This window comes from Emydura macquarii, unplaced genomic scaffold (assembly GCF_026122565.2).
Source record: "Emydura macquarii macquarii isolate MOO-44397 ecotype Brisbane River unplaced genomic scaffold, CSIRO-AGI_Emac_v2 contig_2473, whole genome shotgun sequence".
Classification (NCBI taxonomy): Eukaryota; Metazoa; Chordata; order Testudines; family Chelidae; genus Emydura; species Emydura macquarii.
The window spans coordinates 2,703,491-2,725,811 of record NW_027132610.1 but is presented as its reverse complement, the minus strand read 5'-3'; the positions used below and the strand labels follow the sequence as shown (position 1 = coordinate 2,725,811).

The following is a 22,321-nucleotide window of genomic DNA, read 5'->3' as shown; positions in this document are numbered from 1 at the left end:
CCCACCCCCACGGGGCTGAGGCATGTAACTTAGTTTCATGGCGCCCCTGTGGCTCCAGGCAATTGCCTTTCTTGCCACCCCCAATACCAGCTCTGCACTTGCAACCCCTCTAAACCCCCAGGTTGAGATACACTGGTATAGAGAGACAGTCTTTGGAAAATTGTCATGTTATGGAACACTAGCAAAAATAGAATTATCATGGATCTATATGATGCTGAATGTGCAATCAGATGCTGACTACATTGGGCAATGATCTGCAGTGACAACTAGAGTAAGTCAGGGTGTATTATGTCCCCACTACTGTTCACACTGATCATTGACTATGTCATGAGAAAAGTAACCGCAGAATAATTTTACTGGATGACCTAATTTTTGCTGATGACATTGTCCTGCTTACTTCAACACATTGCTTAATGCAAGAAAAGACCCAGATTTTGGCAGACAACAAAACAAGTTGGTTTGATTATCATCAAGGGGGAAGGCAAAATGTATGACTATCAGTCTCCCAAATGCAACTATCCGAGCAGATGGAGAATGACTAGAAATGCATCTTTTTTACCTATTTAGGGAGTAAGATATGCAATGATGGTGACACTATGCTAGATGTCAAGCAATGAACAACAAAAGCAGGGAACAACTTTCATAAATTTGAAAGAGATTTCAACAAGTAGAATGACTGGCACTGATACAAATATTTTAACACCCGCATCACATCTATCCTCCTTTATGGAGCAGAGTCTTGGAAATCTACATCTGAAATTGATAAGATCAACTCATTCCAAAATAAATGCCTGCAGAAGATCTTCAGAGTCCATTGGAAAAAGTTTTTTGCAACATCAGAAGTTTTAAGGAGAGCAAACCAAACTAAAGTATCAAACGTAATAAGAAGTTGATGATGGACATATTTAGGACATGCTTTAAAGGATGCCACCAATGTAACTTCCACATCAAATACTAATATGGACACCATCTGTGAAGAGAAAGAGAGGGCCGTTTAGGGAAATATTACACAAAATAATAGAGAAAAAAACTAAATCCATCATCATGACACTCAGAAGCCTGAACAAACCAGCACAAGACCGAAATAAATGGCAGAAATTGGTGGATGCCCTATGCATTTGAGGGCCTGGGTGCATAAAGAAAGGATACCTAAGGGGCCTGCCATACAGAGGGCAGGGATCAGCACTGTTTTTGTTTTGTTTTTTTTAAAAAGAAAAAAAGTTACCTTTAAGACGCCTCAAGTTGGGTACCCAGAAAATGAGGCATTCAAAACCACTAGTCACATTAAAAAATTCAGACCAGCAGTCTCATTAGTTGCAACAGTGTTTGAAAACATTCTGTATACCACAGGAGAAATAACAAGGGCTTTCTCCAGAATCTGACCACTTGAAAAGTGAGGCGGATATGTATTGCCATCATAGCAAACTATGGGTAAACCTTATTAACGTTTTTATATCCTTTTTGTGAGTTTCCTTTGTCATCAAAAAGGCAAGAAAACATCAGTACGATACTGACATTAAGTAAAAATGAAAGGCAACACATTTAAAACTGATAAAACCAATTACATTTTTGTAGTGAGGAGGTGTGGCCTCCCTCGGAGAATGACCAGGAGGGTCCACAACCTGCACCTTGATGGGTGGAGTCAGGAGGACCATGCCTGTCCTGCCAGAAGCATAGGGGTGGGACAGGAACCAGAATTATAAAAGGCAGGTCCTGTAGCTCAGTCAAGCTGTGGCCATCAAGGGAGACTAATGCATCCTTCTTGCTATTGGAACCTGAAGTGGATCCTGGCTGTACTGAGGACCTGCCAGAGCCACCGGCCGATCAAGATGTCGAGGCTGCCACTGGCCACTTACCCGAGGGTTATGCAGGACCCCCATGGAATGGAGGTACCAAACCAAGGGAATGAGGGAAGTAGCCCAGGGGAGCTAAACTATAGTCTGGTTGGGTTATTGGCCTGACACTAGGTCAGTGTGTTGCAAGTGGATCCCCACTGACCCAGTGGCAGAACACTCTGCCACTGTTAGGGCTCTGGGCTTGATGGAGTAGGTTAGGCCCAAGTCTCCCTATGTCTTGTCACTCCACCCCTCGAGTGACAGCCTCCTTACCCGAGGTCAAGAGGCCTGAGTTTGCCTGCGGTCTGCCTGAGCCAGGACATCAGGTGATAGATTGTTTGCCCACTCTGCCCTGCCTGAGGGTTTGGGGTCACAGACTTTTTACTGCTCTGTCTTGACTGCAGACCAGAACCCCTGGACTGTTTGGTGCCTGCCCCACCTGAGGGCTTGTAGCCCATATGCTCTGTACTGCTTGGCCCAGTGCAAAAGGGCCTGAGTTGCTAGGACAGCTAATTCCCCCCTTGATAGATCACCATTCTATGGGCGTGACAATGAGGACGTGTGGCCTCTTTCCGAGATTGACCAGGAGGGACAGCCATGCATGCTTACAATTTTAAACAACACATAATTTACTCCTTTTCACAAGGTATCATTGATGCTAAGAGCTTAATGGGGTCAAAAAGAGAGACATTCATATGAACATGGAAAACAGCAGACATCTTAGATGGGCTGAAGGTTTGTTTTTTCTGTTTTTAGAATGGTGATAAATCCTCATGCACTAGGGCATAAGCCAATCACTATCTCAGAGGGATTTTGAAGAAATTTATTTTATGGATAGGCCGAGTTATTCCATATGAGTCCATTATAGTGTCCTCTGAAGTATCTGATGATTGGTCACAGTCAGAGATAGGATACCGGATCAGATAGACCACTAGTCTAATCCAGTCCTGCATTCCTTATGTTCATGTGATAGACACTGCACTACACAACAAGCCGCATATGTAAAAAATGAGTTTGGGAAGATTTTTAAAATATATTTCCAAACAGACAAAAGTTGAAAGTAACAAATAACTGACCTCTGAAGGTAATTATATTCAGGCCTAGATTAACCAATGTGCACTCGGTGCAGTTGAACAGGGTCTCCATCTGAGGGGAGCCCCCAACTATCGGGGTGGGGGGGGAACAAAAACAAGCAAAACCCCGCACACCCACAAAAAAATAACTGAGGGCCAGGAAGGAGGTGGTGCAGGGCATCCCATGGGAAAGGCACCACCAGCATGCTGTGGTGAGGGTCAGGGGGCCAGAGAGGGGAGCTTGGCCAGCCTGGTGGGACAGGAGCTGCTGTGGGGTGAATGTGGGCTGGGTTCGCTCTTCAACCCCTCCACCCCCAGGGCCTCTCACCCTTCAGGGGAGAACCCACACCCCTGGGGCAGGGAAGGTGGGGGACCCCCAATGGCCATATTGCACAGGCCCCAAAATTCTTTAGTCTGGTACCGATTATATTGGATGCAGCCATAACCCGATGTTATGGTAGTCTGGTGGTTTTCCAGGATTTTTCTCCTTGGCTCATTCTTTTTAATGTTTCATTAGTTCTCCTGGGTCCAGTGCTGTGAAGTGCCCAACATCTCTTGAAGACATCATAGGATCAGGCCATGTGGATCTGGTTTCTCCTTTTTTTCCTTTTTTCCCCACTGTTATGAAGTTGTGGCTTGTTGTGTAGTGAGGAGCATAAGCAACTCAATATTTCTCAAAGCAACACCTTAACAAGACAGAATTATTGCTGATTGTTTCTTACTGACCCTTGAATGCCTTCTGACACTGATAGAATCATGGACAGAATATACAACTGAGGCAGTGCAATCTGACCCATTGCCTTTTTCAGAACTACTCATATCCTACCCAACTCATGTCCTAACTATCATCCTGCTCATTTTCTTTAATATTGGCATTATTTTGGTTCCCCCTGCAAAAGTGAAAATCTCTTCTGTCACATCTGATTTGCAACTATTTTTGAGAATATTCACTAAGAATTTCTATTTTCATCTCATGAAGTCCTCAAGCAGAAACTTGAGTTAACTCAGCAAGACGTGGAGAAGACCCTTGTCTATGCGCTTGTCTCCTCCAAATTGTTCTGTATTACTTCCAGAGGAAGCATTCCAGTTGGTATTGTACCTGATCCTCTAGGGTTAGAGTCAGATCTTAACTATCTCAATACATCATCACTTCAGATTTAGTAGACCTACACTGCTCTTGGTTTGACAAAGCATTTATTTCCACGCATCTTACAATTATGGATTAGTCACTTCATGACCTTTCTAGTTGGCAAATAACTTCATGCACTCCACTCCACATCTCTTATCTAACATCATAGCCTCATTGAAAGCCATTACACATAGTCATTGGAGAAAATATCAACATTTCTTCAGAACAAGGTAGTTATGTGCCATTGATTTTTCATGGAACATAGGTACCTAATAGGATTTTGAAATGTAGGTTAGGTGCCTATCTGCATTTTTAAGCATCTAAATACCTTTGTGAATCTGCCCCTTAGGGGCCTAATTCCCATTGAAGAGCCTGTGTCAGTTATGAAAATGGGACTTTGACTTTTAAATCAATTAGGTGCTTTTGAAATTTTTATCCAGCATGAATATGAAAGAAACTTTGAATATTGCCTGACACCTTTGTATTGCGATTGTTGACCATATTTTGTGCTACTTTGTTGATAAACTTTTGTTTTAAGACTAGATGGATGGCATATGTTAAGGTACAAGTATATAAGTTCATAGGCCTGTATATTTGCCTGAAGATGGGATTCTTGGCCTCTGTGCCTGCCTGAAAGTTAAAGTGTCTGAGCTACACATGTTAGGAAAGAACAAAGACAGAGTGTGTTCCTTTTGCTTGACTGTAATGAGATGGTTTTTCTTTCTTGTTGTGAAAAGATAAGGGATGCAGTTAAGATGTTTCAAGACGTAATGAAGGTGTGATATATGAATGCACAAGTGAGGGAAAGCTCTGACTCCCTCTTCAAGACAGATATCAGAGCAAGGCCAAGCAACCGGCTGGGAAAGCAAGGGAGGTGTTAAAAAGAGACAAGCACAGGGCCATAAACGGACCATGGCCAGGATGTGGCACCACTTCCTGCTCCTCCCATGGAATACAAAAGGGGTTGTACTAAAGTTCCCAGATCCCCCCAAAACAAAACATGACTATATATTGAAAGGGGGGTACCGCTGGGAGGTGGTGGCCTCCAGCTAGAATTAAGGCGATCAAGAAGAAGGAGGGGGAGGGGGTACAGAACCATGGTCAGGGAAAGAGGGTGTTCTATGGGCATATAAAACTAGCATGGGGGAGGAGAAGAAGGCAACTATCTGCGTATAGTGAAATAAGCCCAACTGGTGTGAAGGGCTTGGATACGGTTATGGTTTTAAGCTTGTCAGTGCAACCCTCAATCAACCCTCCGCGGAGTGCCTGCAGATTGGACTCTGAACTGTTGCTTTCTGGCGAACTGTGTCTGGAAACTGAGAGGGGACAGGGCGGGGGGAACCCTCAGAGCATGGACTGAAAGACAGTTCATCTGGACTATAGAAGAGAGGAGTGCTGAAGCCATAGTCTAAATATCTGGCTTTTACTCATGAAATGTGATGACTTTAGTCACCTAAATTAGCTGTGAATGGAATTTAATTCATAGCAGCTGAAAACATAGCATAAGTGCTCCGTTGTTCAAAACACACATATATTAAGATCTCCAATGTTCAGTGATAATTCCCAGCACCATACTGTGGAATGCATGAATTTATCATTTAGTTGCATCAGCACATTTGGGATCTGCTGACAAAGTCTGGACTTGGACAAAGCAAGCCTTTCACCAAAGATAGAGACCAGCATGTGTAGGTGGGGCTTCTGGGGGTCTTATATTTAATTAGTTTCTGCTAATATAATACAATAATATCATAAAAGGATAAAGTACTATTAAAAATGATGTCTCTAATTACAGAAGCTAATTAAACTTGAACAAGAAATAATATTTTACTTGACCTGCCTTGTGAAGTCTATGTTGCATTTATTGGAGGTAATTTTCCCATTCTTTCCTTGATCTAAGGAAAGGGCTCTCTGAAATTGCAGGATGGTTAACCTGAAAGAAAAAAGATCAAAGGATTCCTTTTAATTAGTTTTAAGACATGGAAACAACAATGAAGCCTGTTCCTCTTCTTCCATAGTCTTTTTTAACTAATAACGTTTAGGGCTTGTGGGGGCTAGTTTCCCATTAATGTGTGCATGTAACTCCGGTTCACAGAAAGAGAAAAGTTACCAATGTCCATTATCAAGAGAATACACTCCCTTATTGAACTTTTCTGTAGACTGGGTTACCCACTAACTGTATGATTGTTCTCTCATTTACAACGGTGCTTATCAGGAGTCAATGTTATAAAGCCAAGCTAAGTAAGAGGAAGATTGAGCCCAGCACCAATATATATCTGGGATAATGGCCATTTCTTTCATCTTAGCTATCATGGGCCTAATCCATGGGTCTGGTGGGGACAGAGGCAAGGTGACTGTATAGCCTCCAGTGGCAAGGTCTACCAGAGGCTGATTCAGCCCATGGGATAAGTTAGTCCAGCCATTAGCCGGCTCTAATTCATACAGGCTGGTAACAGCATGCTAGGAATCATTATGCCAAATGGGGGATCAACTACAGCTCAGTAGCGCTCCTTCTCCCTGGAGAACTAAGCTATGCTTCCTTCTCCCTGCTCATGTCCCTGATATGCACCCGTAAAATAAGAGGCCAGGAGAGTGGGGTATAGCTGGAGGAATTCCTACTCAGGGAATCCCCAGCTGCTTGCTAGCAGTGCAAAATAGCCACAGCAGGGGAAGGATCTGGCCCTGTATGGGGGCTACTAACTTTATTTTCCATTTCATGCCTATATTCCCCAGAGCCCTCTAAATGAGCTGTGGTTTGATCACTGCAGTCCTCACTTTCAACTTCTTTACCTCACTCAATAACCTTCTCTCCTTCCTTCCTTTTTCGGCAGTGGAAGGTGAAACTGATTGGAAAATGGGCAATCGTTTACTGAAGCAATTTTCTCAAGAGGACAATCACTTGGTCCTTGGATGAGGACTTCATTTTTTGTTTTCTGGATTAAGTATGAAGGATTGGCTCTTCTATTTCAGTGACTATATCATCAGGTGCAATAGCAGTAGGTCTGCTAAGTTAATAGTTGGTCCATTGTGCTCCTCTCTCATTCAGTGCTATATGTGCCACACAAACAGCTCTTTACAAACCAAGAAAATGTGAAGGCAGCATGTGAGACACAATTGTTTTGTTTTGATATTTAATTTTCTACATGATACAGTTGGGTAAAAGTTAAAAATTCTTACTACCCACTTGTTAAATGAATGACCTCACAGCACCAAAATGTTTATGCTTAATTCCTTTTAACAGTTATGGGCCAAATTCTGTTGTGTGATGCATGTGTACATTATGAAGTACACCTCTGAGGCAGCATGGCTAGCAGTGGACTGGAGCACAAGAGACAGAGGTTAAGTTTTCAGTTCTGTCAGTGACTGGCTACATGACCTTGGGCAAGTTACTTCACCTTTGTGCCTCTTTTTCCTCTTCCACTCTTTGGGTGCCGAGATAATACAAACAAATATTTAAATGATAAAATGCAATGGAAAATGAACTAAATATTGTACTGGCTGCTTGTAGCTTCCGCCTTTCGTACCAAATGAAATATTCATTTAAAATGAGATTCAATGTAATTCTATACATTTTGGTTCGGGGCATAGAAATCTCTCTGCTTTTATCCTGTAGCCGTTACTGGAATCTGAGTGCTGTTAGTAGATCTACATGAACACTATTGCAATTTCTAATGTTAATTCATTAATGTTTCTCCAGTACAATGAAAATATAGCCAGATCCTGAGATGGTGTGAATAAGAATAATTCCAGTGAAATTAATTTAACTAAGTTTATCTACCCCAGCTGAAGATCTGGCCAATAAATGGAAGTGCTATAAAAATGCTTATTATTAATAAATAGCTCATCTAATGAGAGTACAAGTGGAAAAATGCATATGGCCATCATTCATCTTTAACCATTATTATATAATTATTACATTCAACTCTGTGTGCTTTAGCTAAACTCTAGAATAAGGCCTTTGCTAGCATAGTTCTTAGTACAGTATCATCCTTAAGAAAAAGCCTTCAGAAATAGAATTACGTTCTTATTTAAATATTTTTTCTTCCCAGGCCATCTAGAATTTGATAAACTAAAATGGACATGCAGAATAAATATAACCTAATCATTTATTTTTTAATTAATTTAAATTAACCCATAAACATTTTCTGCTCATCTAGCATTAAGGCTTTGATACAAAACAAGAAGAACAACAACATTTGGTTAAGGATGAATCCCCAACCGTAAGAACAATTAACTGAGATTTGAACAGTGCTTTGAAGATGCCAGGTACTCAGCATTATTATTATTATTGTAATTCTCTTGCACCTGAGGATTGTACAATACAGGCCAAATTCTGCCCTCTGATATGTGAGCCTGATTCTCCACTTACTTACACTGGTGTAAAATTATTGTAACTCCAGTGTATAAGAGGAAGTTATTCCTGATTTACACCCACATAAGAGTAGCAGCTCCCTCTCTGCACCACCCAGCAAGCAATTGTCAGGATGTGCCAACCTTTTTTTCTCCTTACATTAAAGAGGAATTTATTTTCCCTACATTTCAAGGGCCAAAAATCTGGTCTTTGTTCCATGCATGCAATTTTCATTGACATGAACCTGAGAATTTAGCATAAGGTATGTTCTGCCACCATGATACAATATGAAACTTCACTTTTATAATAAAATGCTATTATTGAATTAAGAGATGGGACTCATTTTAGCTGCTATTTATTGAAGCAGCAGAATGGGTTCAAGTCACTGTTGAGACCAGGGCAGGTGCTAACCCTATGCATCTCTTATGTCCCAGTTATGCTCTCAAACAACTTATAGTGCTTAGGTTTTGTGCTGGCACTCTGCATAGCGGTGAATTTCATGCCATAAGAATATGCTCCAGCCTACAGACTTGTCAGACTAACTTGTTTCTGTTTCAATGGGACTGACATTTCTTATATGCATTTATGAAAAGCCTCCTTGTTTCTATCCCTACATGGCCTGTACATTAGAAAGGAGCTCTTTTGGTACTGTATTGTTTATGATCTTTTTATTTTCTACTAGTCTCTCTCTCAAAAAAAAAATCACATGTATATTGCAAAATGGAACAAGAGTTCCATCACAGAGTAAAGATAGTTATTAAATACTAGTTTTTTGGCCCTGAGTGTACAAATTGCTCCATGCAGTTCCCGCGCTCCTTCCCCCCATACTCACATGGAGCCCCACTGACAGTGAGCTGTGTGTGGACGCAGGAGCTCTGTTGAAGTCAGTGAGGCTCCATTTGGTATGGAAACCTGCCTGCCCTTTGTTTGCTAAGCTAGAGAACAAAGCAAACATGAGGAGGGCCAGCAGGGGAGGGAAGAGCACCCTTCCAAAGCTTGATCACATTCCCAATGAAGCCAAAAGCAAAATTCCCACTAACTTCAAGGAGAGTAGGATCCATCCCTTAACTGTGATACTAGCCCAATGTGAACTATCTAGTCAAGTTCTTACATAAAAAAATAGATTTAAAAATTATGAAGGCAGAAAGGACCATTGTACTCATCTTCTCCGACCTCTTGCATAACACAGGCCAAAGGACTTCCATGATCTAGTTCCTGTTTGAATCCAACACGTTTTAGAAAAACCATCAAATCTTGAATTAAATAATTTCTAACGATGGAGAATTCACCACAACCCTTCGTAAGTTGTTCCAGTGCTTAATTGCCCTCACTGTTCAAAATTTGCACCGCATTTCTAGTCTGAATTTGTCAAGCTTCAACTTCCAGTCATTGGATCTCGTTATGCTTTTTTCTGTTAGGGTGAAGAGCTCCCTATTATTAAATATCTGTTCCCTGCATAGGTACCTATAGACTGGTCAAATCACCCCTTAACCTTTTTTTTGATAAGATAAATAGAATCAAGGAGCTCAATCTCTAATTATAAGGCTTGTTTTTTTTTAAAACCAGTGTAGCCTTTTTTCTTGATGACAGAATTGTTGCTTTTGGGCATCTAAAAAGAAAAAGTGTGACTGGTTATTGGGAGTTGTTTAGGAACATTTTATTAAATTCTTTCTCCCAGCTGATTTGACTCATTGTTTTCAGTTTTGTGAAATTGACCCTTCTAAAGCACCAAGTATATTACTGCTTGGGACTTTACATTTGCTATGTACAAACAGAATAGCCAATTAATGATTGCTTTCATCAAAGCACCACTAACTTTTAGTCCTATGATCAATTCCTCTTAGTCTGTAAAGATAAAGTCTAATACAGAATTCCCCCATGTTTGATCCAACACAGAGTTAGGAAATCATTATCTATAATTTTTAGAAATTCCAAGGACATTTTAATATTGGAAGCTCAAGACCTCAAGCATGTGTCACTAGATTGAACTCCCCCTGGATGACCTTCCCCCCCCCCCACTACACATAATAGGTGCTTAAGCACTCAGAAACAGGTAATGCCATTTTTAACATAGTGTCACTCCCCCCTTTTGTCAACTTGTTCCATCCTAAATATGCTATAACCAGTGATTTTAACATTCCAGTCATGTAAATCTTCCCACAAGGCTTCAGTGATACCAACTAGATCTAATTTATGTTAAAAAATGGACTATTCCACTTCCTATTGTTTATTACCCAGACTCCTAACTTTAGTGTATAGGCAATGAAAGAATCTTTTCTCTCCATATCCTTCGGTGGTTTGATGTCAAGAACAATGTTATCTTGATTGTGGGATAAATGAGTGCCCCATAACTTTAGATGCTGAATCCAACAGCCACTGATGAGCTGTATGAAGTTTTTAAAGACACCAAAATTTGGAAGATAATTACATTCTAATTTTATATTTATGTTAAGGGAAATTATGAGTTTGAGTGATGTACTTTCCCAAATAGGGATCCTTAAGTTCATTTAGAGAGACACAGGATTCTTTGTACAATGATCTATTCAGTATAATGAAAGGACATGCTCATTTTCAGACTCATTACATGTGTTTTGTTACTTTCCTCTTATGGCCTATATTCAGCTTGAATAATCAAAATTATAAGAGCATAGACTCACTTCCAGAGCCACGCCAGTCTTATCTTTTGTTTAAAAGGACACCTCTATATTCTTAATCCTTTGTGTACAATTCTTTTTCATTCATTGTACAGCTGTCTGCAGTTTTCATTCTTCAGAGCCCAAAAACAAAACAAAAAACCCCACAACCACGCGTTGGTGTAAAAGCCCTGCTGTCGGTAGTATGAAAAAAAGTTACATTTGAACTTCATTGTTCACCTTCCATTATTTGCTATTATCAAACACTAAAATCCTTCATATTTCTTACACCTACTTGGTTGACATTTCACAAAGCAGGTTTTAATTTAATATTTTGAGTGGTAATTTGTTGATCAAACTGTTTAGAATTTCCTTTCAAGCTCCTCAGTGCTGTAGGTGGATTCTTTATAATTTCTAAAGCCTTTGATCTCTATTAAGCAATAGTTTGGAATGACATTTTATTCAGTACCCAGTGTTTGCGATAACTTATACAGTGCATCTTAGGGCCTGAAGATTTACTCACCCAGGCTGTCCCAGTGCAAACAATGGGGCTGTTTCCGGAGGAAGAATTACTCTCATGAGTAGCATTAGGTCACATTTGGCTCTGTGCAGTATTGCCCTCCACACCTTAGCCCAGCTCCACGTATACTGAGTCAGGTTTCCCTAGCATTCCCCCAGTCCTGTTCCTGGCTTCCATTCTTTGTTGGAATCTCTAGGTGGTCTGACTCCATTGCACCAACTACAGGCTTCATCCTGGCCCCTGCTTCTTTTCTCTCCTCTTGGTCTTGCATCCCTACAATCAAGGACTAGTCAGATCTTCCTTTCATCATGCCATTCATCATAGGGAAAGGAGCGGGAGGGGTGTCCACAATGGAGCAGGGGTAGGGAGAGAAGAGGGAGCTGGGCAGTGTGAAATGGAAGATAATAGGTTCACATATATGTAAAAGGAAAATCTGACCCAGGACCACGTAATTTATAAAACAAATACAAGTTCATCAGATAACACTGAGGATAACAGGCCGATGGATGCTATATGACAGTGGGGAAAAGCTTTCAAAATGTAGGGCAGGACGATTTAGTGGCTTGGTAAAGTGTTGCAGTTTGTCACTTCTAGGGCTCTCATTCAGTTCTATCAGCCTACAAGCAAAAGTCATCATCATCTGATTGATAGTAGGAAAGCTAGACAAATACAGTACAAACATTTGTAAACAATCTTGTGACTAGAGTTGCACTGCCACTATAGCTATTTCATTGATATACAGAGGTTTTTGCTTACGCTCATTGCCAGTCGGCACCTTGCACCAGCCATTTAAAAGCAAGGTACTAAAGTCACTAGTTTACAGGAAAATAGTAGTTTCAGAGCACTTTGTAGAAAGTATCTCCATTTTACAGATGGGAAACTGAGGCACAGAGCAGGTATGTGTCTTGTCCAAAGTCACCTAACAATCCAGTGGAGGTGGGAAAAGAACCAGCTCTGCTGAGTCATGGTCCACAGCTCTCTCCACTAGGCCAGATGGTCTCCGATACCTGAGCTTGTTTGTTTATTTGGATAAATTAGTGATTTCTTTACCTGCTTTTGTACAGTACCATAAATATTGGCATTTATCTGTTTTCTTTGGTGTTACCTAATGAAATGTGTTAAAGTGGGCTGCTTTGGAGTCTAGTTAAAATTAAAGTTGAAAGCAACTTTTCATAACTTTCCTTTCCCACAGTACAAAAGCCAGGGGTCACATGATGAAATTAATAGGCAGCAGGTTTAATACAAACAAGATGAAGTACTTTCAATGCACAACTAACCCTTGGAACTCATTGCCATGGGATATGATGGACAAAAGCATAGCTGGGTTCAACAAGAGAACTGCATTACTTTCATAGAGGATAGCTATTACCCAAGACAGTCAGGGACACAATCCCTTGCTCTGGATGACGCTAAACTTCTTCCTACCAGGAGCTGGGCGAGGTAAGCAATGGGTGGACCACCCCACACTTGCCCTGTTCTGTACATTCCTGCTGAAGCTCTGATATGGACAGCTATTGGAGACTGGATACTAGGTAGATCTTTGGTCTGGACTCAGTATGGCAGATCTTATGTACCTGGATCATAATCACTTTCATGCTTTCCCAAGCTAAAGGAAATGGTTTTAGCTGTCCTACTCTTAGCAGATATTGAAAAAATGCCAGAAACACAACTAAACTGTCATAACAGGTCTCTTACACTAGCCCACAGTAAAGACTTTCTCTGTAGTTTTTCTTTAAATAAATAGTTTTTATTGTTTAAACATTTCAGTCAGCATAAAACTGAACCCGTCTATGTGACATGACATTATAAAGAGGCAGTGACTGCAACTGTATGGCTTTTTCTAAAAGTGATTTAGGAGTAAAGCGAGTCAAAACTCAATCTACATTTCACAGGAAATTTTAGCATTTTGAACTTGTAGTTTAGTCCCAATCTGGAATTAAACCACTTGGAAAAAAACAGTTTCCCATGAAAACGAAGTTCCATAAAAAAAATTTCATTTCAGAAAAGCCAATATATGCTCCCTGAGGGCCCCCCCCCCCATGCAGATGGCTGAAATTGACATGATACTTATCAGTTTCACTGCTGCTTTTCAGTGGGGAAGCTGTCAAACTGGCATGAATGTTAATTCATGTCACTAGCTGCTAGGGCTTCCATAGTCCTCATATCCTGCACTGCCCTGCCATACTGGCTGCCCTGGAGTTGGGGATAATCAGGATTTCCAGACACCCAGGGCTCCCTGACTCCTGGGGCAGCTGGCTTTCCAGCCTGTGGGAACTGGGCAGCACAGGGAGCCTCCAGAGCAGCCCGAATGCCTGGTGTGAATGCCCCAGGGTAGGGACCCTGAAAGATAAGCAATAAATTAATATTAATACACAGACACTTGTGCTTCAATAGTCCTTTTAGTCAGAGAATTACACAGTGCTTTATAAAATCATTGTTAAAACTCAATACCACCTGTGAGGAAGATATACTAGAGAAGCAGTCACTTCTGGGATGTAGAAGAGCAGGAATGTTTCAATGCAAAAAATGTTTGCCTCAGTTTAGATGTGGGAGTGAAGTGGAAGTGAAAAGAAGAATGCGGGAGCCAGTTGAGAATGCTGGGAAGGTTTTAGATAGCGGCAATTAGCTAGGACCCCAAACCGCTCTATCAGTCTATTTTGTCCTATTCTAAATAGGTTCTTAAACCATTTTCATCACCATAGTATGAGAGTGCCTTCCAGCAGCGTATTAAGCAGCATGACTAACACGGTCACAGATTTGTTCTCCTGCCCTCTCCCCGGGGAGAGAAGTGTATGAGTGGAGTGTTTGGGATTTTATTTTATTTTTTATTAACACCTCCACCCCAAGCTTTGTTAGAGAAGGTAAGGGGAAAAACAACAACAACAACGTGATGAAGCACAAGGCAGTGAGGTTTGTGATGATCGTTAGTTCCTGGGGGAGTTCATTCCACAGTCCTGGCCCAACCCCTGAGAAATTTCAGCCTCCTGCACAGACGAACTATTGTGGAAGAGTTCCATTTTGCTAGAGAAGTGCAGTTGTCGATCCGTCTTCATTCTGGAGCTTTAGGAAGTCTTTTAGATACCCTGACCCCAGGCCATAGAGCACTTTGAAGATAAGGTCTAAGACCTTGAACTTGACTGGTTATTCTATGGGAAACCAGTGTAGAGACCAGAGAAGATTGCCGACGTGTTGGCAGTAGCTAGTATTACCAAGGAGATGTGCTACAGCCTTTCTGCAGCAGTTGGAATTTCCTAAGCACTGATGGAGGGGCAGCTGAGCCAAACCTGAGTGGCATTGCAACCTCATGTGCCAAGTCACAACAACACCTGGGAGAGGGAACTGGGCCCAGTCCTGTGGGACAGGAACCACTGCTGTGGGGTGAGTGTAGGGCCAGCTTGCTTTCCAACCTGCACTTGGGCCATCCCTTCTGCATTGTGCCAGGATTATGTTGCAGTGCTGGGGTGAGAGAGAATATATATATATATATATAAAAATAAAAAATGGTGGGTCACAAACCACCACCATCACAAAATTTGCAGTTGGTATGTTGCCTTAGTAAAAAGTTTGGGAACCACTGTGCTTGCCAGCCAGAGATGGTTTAATGACAAGGGATCTTTAATGACCACACATTCAGAACTTCCGATTTGCATCTCATCTAAAAGAGAACCTTCAGCAACACTATAATGACTCATTGGTGAAACAAGCAGGATTTGGCCCAATATAGCACACCTGTGGCAAGGCTTTAATAGAGGCATGGCATCCTCATTTTTCTCATTCCCATATATGTATTAGATGAAATAAAAATGGGTAATATTTCTTATGAAGTTTTTCTTCAAAATGTTTTTCAAACATTAAATAAATAACCTGGAAAATTGGGTGTGGAGAAACCACTGTCTTTTAAAAAAACCCAAAAAAACTCGCACATGCCCTGTTAGTGGTCCAATGCAAGAGGTATAGAGTAGATTGCTTAGGCTTCTGCCAAGGTCCAGTACTATGCAACATTGGAGAACTGAGTGAAGGGTATGTGGACAATACCAAGTCTGGAAGGATCACAAGTATTTTTGGGGATAACAGCACCTTCTTGTTATGCTGCAAAGCAAAAACCACCACAACACACAAAAACCCCACAAGAACAAACCATATCCCAAATAGATTAACAGCAAGTGTAAAGGGGTTCATGTAGGAAGGAAGAACCACAACTATAATGTAAAATAGGGGAATTCTGGCAAGGCAATAATACCAAAGAGAAGGATCTGGGAGTTACCTTGGTGATAAACTGGGTGTGACTCAACAATGCTACACAATTTAAAGTGTCAGTTTCTGTAATGGGTGAGATCACCAAGAGGATCAGATGCAAAAACAAGTGACTCTTCAATGGCAGCTGAATCTTGCTCAGGATAAATGCTGCTGGTTCTCCAGGAGTCAGTTAATTGGCTAATCAAGGACACTTTTCTTCTCCAGTTAAATGGAGAGGTATTTCAATTTCCCCCTTCCCGATGCAATGCTAGACTGTACACACTTGGGTCCATGCCATACTCTTGCCCTGTCCACAGTACTAAATCCCACTGTACCCAGAGCAGATCCTTACAAGTACTACACTATTCTACAGTTCTGGTCCCAAACATGTCAATTTAGCCCAAAGCACTGCTTTATCACTAGTGAATTCTCTAGTATTTTTTGCAAGAGAAAAGGCCCCATGTAACATAGCTCTGCAGAACACCGAAAGTAGAGGATCCCAGAACATAGACTGTGTGCTGCCTAAATCCACACCTCAGTGGAAGCACCACATTTGCAGTACATGATGCAACTGGAGAATTTGGCCCAGCATTCACAAAACTGGAACAACATATGTGGGAACACATTGTACGAGGCACGGACTCAAGCAGCACATTCGATCTGCCCTTTAGAAGAGTTCAAAATTGCAGCTACAGCACAGAACTAAAGACCTCATGCTGAAAATAATGCTATGTAGAGAGTGTATATGATCCTGTTCTCTGAATTAGAACTCTCATGTTTGGAGAAATTTCTCCAATTCACTGTAGCAATTCTGAAGACAACTCATATTTGCAGGGGACTCTAGCAGGCTGATCTAATTCAATCTTCATGATAAAACTCAGGTCTTAATCTCCCCATTGAGAGGGATAATTGATGCAAGTGGAAGAGTCCTGCATGATGTAGTCATTTAGATTATCTTCCTGCCAATACAGCATTCTTACCTACAATATTTTCTCAGGTGCTTTGTCTAGACAAGTTCTTAATGACTCAGATAACATTTCCACCAACCTAAAAAAGCCTCAATTAGTTAACAGCTGCTACTATTTAGCTTACATTTTCCTTTGGTCATTTTCAACCTGCTACTTCTAGTTCTATGCTAGGGTTGCCACCTTACTAATTGCTGGTAACCAGACCCTCAAGGCTCTGCCCCCACCCCACCTCTTCCCTCAAGGCCCCACCCATTGTTCACACCTCCCCCGCCCAAAAATTGCTGGCTGGATTGCCTCCATCTCCCTCCCCTATCAGCTGGACTCCTTCTGCTCTGGGACTGGGACAGGAGCTGCTGCAGCCTGACAAGGAAGCCTGCCTGCAGGTAGGAGATGGCCCTGGCTGAGCAGGGACTGGCACAGGTTAATGAGACAGCACCTTCCCCCACCCCATGGTAACTGCACTTTGTGTCCGGTCAGTACATCTGACCAGATACTGACAGGTCCCCTTTTTGACCAGACTTTCAGAAACCTGGAACACCTAAATGGCACGCAGACACAGAAACCAAAACCCAGACTGTCTGGGTTAAACCCAGATGCGTGGCAAACCCTTGGACTTGGGATCAAAAGTTACAAATCATGTGAGTGTCACAACCAGCATGAGAACTCATGTCCTCTGCCTTCTGGGACCATGCCTAATCCTCTAGAGCAGAGCATCTCGTAGACAAGTTACTTACAACTTTGAACTGGGTTGTGCACTCAGTAGTATTTGTGCACACATTTTTCTACTTGCAGTTTTGAACCCACAATTCATTGCTGGAGTAAAACTGGAAATTTAAAATCAGTTGTCCAATTCTCGTCTCATACTGATGCAAATCAGTGGCAACTCCACGGATGTCAATAGAGTTATTCGGTGCTGGATTCACTTCTCACTGAAGTCTTTAGAGTCAGTAGATCAAATGCTTCTGTCACTTACAATGATGCAACTTCACTGACTTCAATAAGAACTGAACAAGGATTGCAGGATTTTGGCCTGGGCTGACTAAAGACAACTATGTCTGATATATCTATTCTAATCCCCACCCCTCCTTGTCCCCCCCCCCTTCTTTTCCCCCTCTGTGTGTGTGTGTGTGTGTGTGTGTGTGTGTGTGTGTGTGTGTGTGCACGCCCGTGCGAGAGAGAGAGAGAGAGAGAAAGGTTACTGGATGTGAACCTTTGGTAAGAGCTGTGTTGATCAGTAAATGAAAACTCTATTACACTGAATTTCTATAATATACTTACATTAGATTATTTTATCTCAGATAACTATATACTCCCTTCATGGTATAAAATAATCCCTTTGTTTAACCTACTGGAATTTAGTGAAATAATCTGCTAACATTGTCTCTTGAGTGTCTGACTGATAAAACCTGTTAGGCCCAGATGGATGACCAAAGGGAGAATCATTTCCAGTTCAGTTGCTAACATTTTAGTTAGCATTTTAAAAATCAGTGTTGAAATGTGAGATGGTCTGAAACAAGAACAAAGAATTAGCATCTTTGCTTTCTTCAGTTTGAGGTACAGACACTGATGATTTGTGTAGAGGTTAATGGATTGTATAATCCTGTGATGAAGTGAAGGAACCGACATAGTATGAACACATCGTTCACACAATTTGTAAAAAAACTGTAAAGAAAATTCATCAAGACCAGGGGATTTTATAGTTGCAGAATGCAGTTTGATATCATTCCTATTTATTCTTAGAAACAGATCCATCTCCCACTGAATTCAGTGAGCATTTTGTCAATGACTTTAGTATAATCAACCAGGCTCGTGCTTATTCATCCAGAAAACTTTTACTTGTAATCCCAGGACATCAAATTTATACTAACTGCAATAAATTCCCTGCATCCCATTTTAATTAATGAGGAATCAGAAATGCATATGGAGATTAATTATGTGAAGCACATTATTTATATTTCATCAAATGAGACTGAACTTTCCTTACTTGAGAAATGTGTTCCAAACCTCTGCTCCTATCTGTGTTATTAATTTGTAGGGGGTTAAAAACATGCCAGCTGCTTTACCAGGTCCTTGCCTCCAAAGAGTTTACAATCTAAACAAACTATATACAGATAAGCAGAGCAATAAAAAGCAATGCCGTTGGATAGAGACACAAAGCACGTCTTTTATTTCCATGATTTTTATATTGATGGTGTTTTTAAACAAACAAAAAAAAAAAACCCAAACCCCACCCACACTTCATTTAGTGTTCACTTTTACCACCCTTACACATGCTGACACCCACACCTTAGTCTGTGAGTAGTCCCACTGATTCCACCACAAATAAGCTGAGTTAGCCTAGGACAAGGCAAGTTTTGGGTTGTGTCAGAAGAGGGATAAAAAGGCTAGGAAAAGACAGACCACACTAATCAAGACCCTCTTGTAGGCTAGTGATAGGAACGAACAGATGTGATTTGGTTTTGGCAAACGGTTGCCATTTGTCTTTTCAGTGAGAAAGCCAAGGAGAGCTTGTCCTTGCCCGACAAGACATCCAGTGAGAGTATCTATCAGACCCTGGCCATAACATGCACACAGAAAAGAGCTCCACTGCTATGAACAGACAGTAAGTAGCACACCGCACAAGAGAGGGGTACTGACTGAGTATCCAGGGATCCCATGTCACTTAATGAAATCTCTGTTGCAGTTCTCTGGGCATATACAGTCTCTGGGCATACAAATGTGGCTGAATTATGATGGTGTACACTGACTACGTGGAGGAGCAGATGCTCATTGTACCAGGCTGAGAGAAGTTCTGGAACAATGTTTGATAAAGATCATGTTTCCAAGAATGCACGCTCTTGCGGAGTCTGCACACTTCTCTGTGGGCAGCTGTCTCTGACACATGCAACATGTGGGTTTCTTTTTGAGCTGGAACACATAGCAGAATTGTGGCATCAGCACCCGCTGACACCCACACACAGGAAGCAGTCTTAACTTAACCATGGCATATGGCAGAAAATATCGTGCAGCAGAAAAATCTAAATACATCAGGGAAAAAAAGATTCAAAAGAAATTAATGGGGTCAATGCCATGCATCAAAGTCACATGCTGGAAGCAAACACCAAAATACATCCCCTCCACCAAAAATATTAAAATACAGAGCTCACTAATGCAGATGTTACTTGGGCATTATAGATGTCACTGTAAAGATGGCTACTGTCGCCTCTTTTCATCCAGTATACAATGAACACAACTAGACTACTTCAAGAGAGACAGTGTTTTACAACTATGAGCCAGGAGGCTTGTGTATGTGCTATTGGGACACCAGTTTCAAGCTGTAACAGGGTGGCCTGCCCATGGGCTTGTGAGGCTGGGGCTGAGTCCGCCCTGATTACAGGATGAGCCACACCCGGAATGAATCAAGGGCTTCCAATTCAAAATGACAGCAGGCAGCTGCAAGGGGGCATGGTTGAGAGAATAATTGAGGCTGCTAGAGGGAGGAAGCCTGGCTGACAGTGGGTAGGAGCAAGCTCTCCAGGCAGGGAGGCCTGGGGGAGACCCTGCCTAAGAAGCAGGGGAGAGATTGCAAAGGCCTATCTGGAAAGCCTAGGAATAAGGACAAACTCCAGGCAGGAGGTACTTGAGAGCAAATAGACTCACACAGTCTTCAGCCCAGGGTCTGTTTTGTTTTATTTTGAAGGACTGCCTGTGGTCTATAGGGAGAGAGAGATTGAATTCAGGTTGGGGCCCAGGAGGGTCAGTGTGTACTTTAAGACTAAATAAATGGAACCCAAGTGGAGGTTTGTTTGAACGACCATTTGAATCGAGCAAGTTCATAGAAGGGCTCTGAAATTGGGGGAGGGGAGGGACGGGACCACATAGGCAGGGTGGTGCAGAGTAACTTTGGACATGAAGGGATACTTGGATGACAGCAAGCCTTGTTACACAAGCATACACCAAAATATAGCCTCATGGAGGACAACTTTCTACAGCCTCACGAAGCTCAAGTGGACGACTGTGGTGAGTCCTATCACATATCTTTAAAGGACAGTTGAATATTGCCAGCTAAGCAAGCGACTAAGTTCCAGCATCTACCGAACAAAACTCCCCCCAGACAGCTTAATAGTACTGAACAAGGCACTCCAGTGAAACGTTCGTGTATAATTATACACAACTCAGTAGATCCAATGACTTCAATAAGACTTATCATTTGCTTAAAATTACAGATGTGCTTACGTGCTTTGCTGGATTGCGGCCTCTGGGTTTGATTCTCCTCTCTTTTACACAAGTGAAATCATATTGACTTCAGCTGAGTTACTCCTGATTTACATTAGTATAAGTGAGGTGAATCAGGCCCTAAATATACAACCCTCAGTGTTCCCCCCCTTTCACATACACCAAACACATATACAGGACAGTGAAAGTGACATTGCCCAGCACCACCAGCTCAAAAAAAGTGAATCAGTAAAAAATTAATGCCTCCCCTGCACATATCAAGACAGCTTGTAACTCATTTATTCCTTGCATTTCCCGAGTATACACTGGTCCATTGCAATTTTCCCATTGTCCTGACTGAAAGTACAAGACTTGGTTCAGTTAACCTTTTTACTAAAATACAAGATTCCTCTAATTTTTTTTTTTTTTAGCCTTTATGTGCATTTCCCAAAGAGGTCCAAGAAAAACGATTTGACCTTAAAAGGACATCAGCTGTGTTAGGAAACATGTCAGTGAAACATGAAAAACTGGATGAACTCTCAGATCCTTTTCATGAAAGAGCTTAGTATTATTCTGCTACAAGCTTCTTCAATTCACAACACAAACAACAGACCATTCCTCTTGCCTGACAAGTCAACTTAACAGCTCAACAGCTTTCCCTGAAGCATCTGTCGTCACCACCCAAGGTAACTCTCAAATAGATAAGCACAGAACAGGAGAAATGGGTGACTAGTACTTATTTTAAAAAATATAATTTCTGGTCTCTTGTTCATTACAACGCAGTTGGAGCATTTAAAGGTGAACACAAAGGGGCTGGCATTTAAGCAAAAACTAGAAATAGGTTTCTGGCTCTTATTTACAAGCTACAGTGAACTTTCTTTTAAGCGACTACCCTGAGCACCAGCAACAAAATTTCTATGAGAAATTGCCTTTACCTAAGGTTGGTAAGCACTGGTCACAGCTATAGACAGGGTACATCAGAAAAATAGCTTGTGTTGTCCAGTATCAGGGTAACTCTTATGTAAAGACTACATATGATCTGTATATTCTTCATCTGTTTAAAACTACTATTTATATTAAAATAAACCTCAAAGTTCAGTGTATGCAGCATGGGGGGGGGGAAAAAAAAGTCACCTAGCAGAAAGGGGGCTAAATTCAGTACCAACTTATAGCAGTTCTGAATTTAGTTGAGACTCTAGACCAAAGGTTGAAGAAAATTGCACCACATTCCACATTTTCTGTTACAGTTTTCTCCATCTGTTAGGTGAAAGACCAGGGGACAAATTCTTCCCTAGTGTAAAAGGATTCATTGTGTGTTTGGACAGTGTTTACTTGCTGAAGGAGGGCCGTGGAGCACAGCTTTCTCTGTATTCTTGAGTTTCCAC

The 22,321-nt window shown here is 41.5% G+C and overlaps 1 long non-coding RNA gene across 1 annotated transcript in view; it reads right to left on the bottom strand.

The window, feature by feature from the left end:
- Window positions 1-2,862: 2,862 nt before the first annotated feature.
- LOC137162803 (uncharacterized) overlaps window positions 2,863-22,321 on the bottom strand; it is a 37,162-nt gene continuing 17,703 nt past the window's right edge. Inside the window, exons 2-3 of the long non-coding RNA XR_010922503.1 lie at window positions 5,875-5,967; window positions 2,863-3,594 (exon numbers count right to left, since the gene is read on the bottom strand). This is a non-coding gene — a long non-coding RNA (uncharacterized lncRNA). The remainder of the gene's footprint in view (window positions 3,595-5,874; window positions 5,968-22,321) is intronic.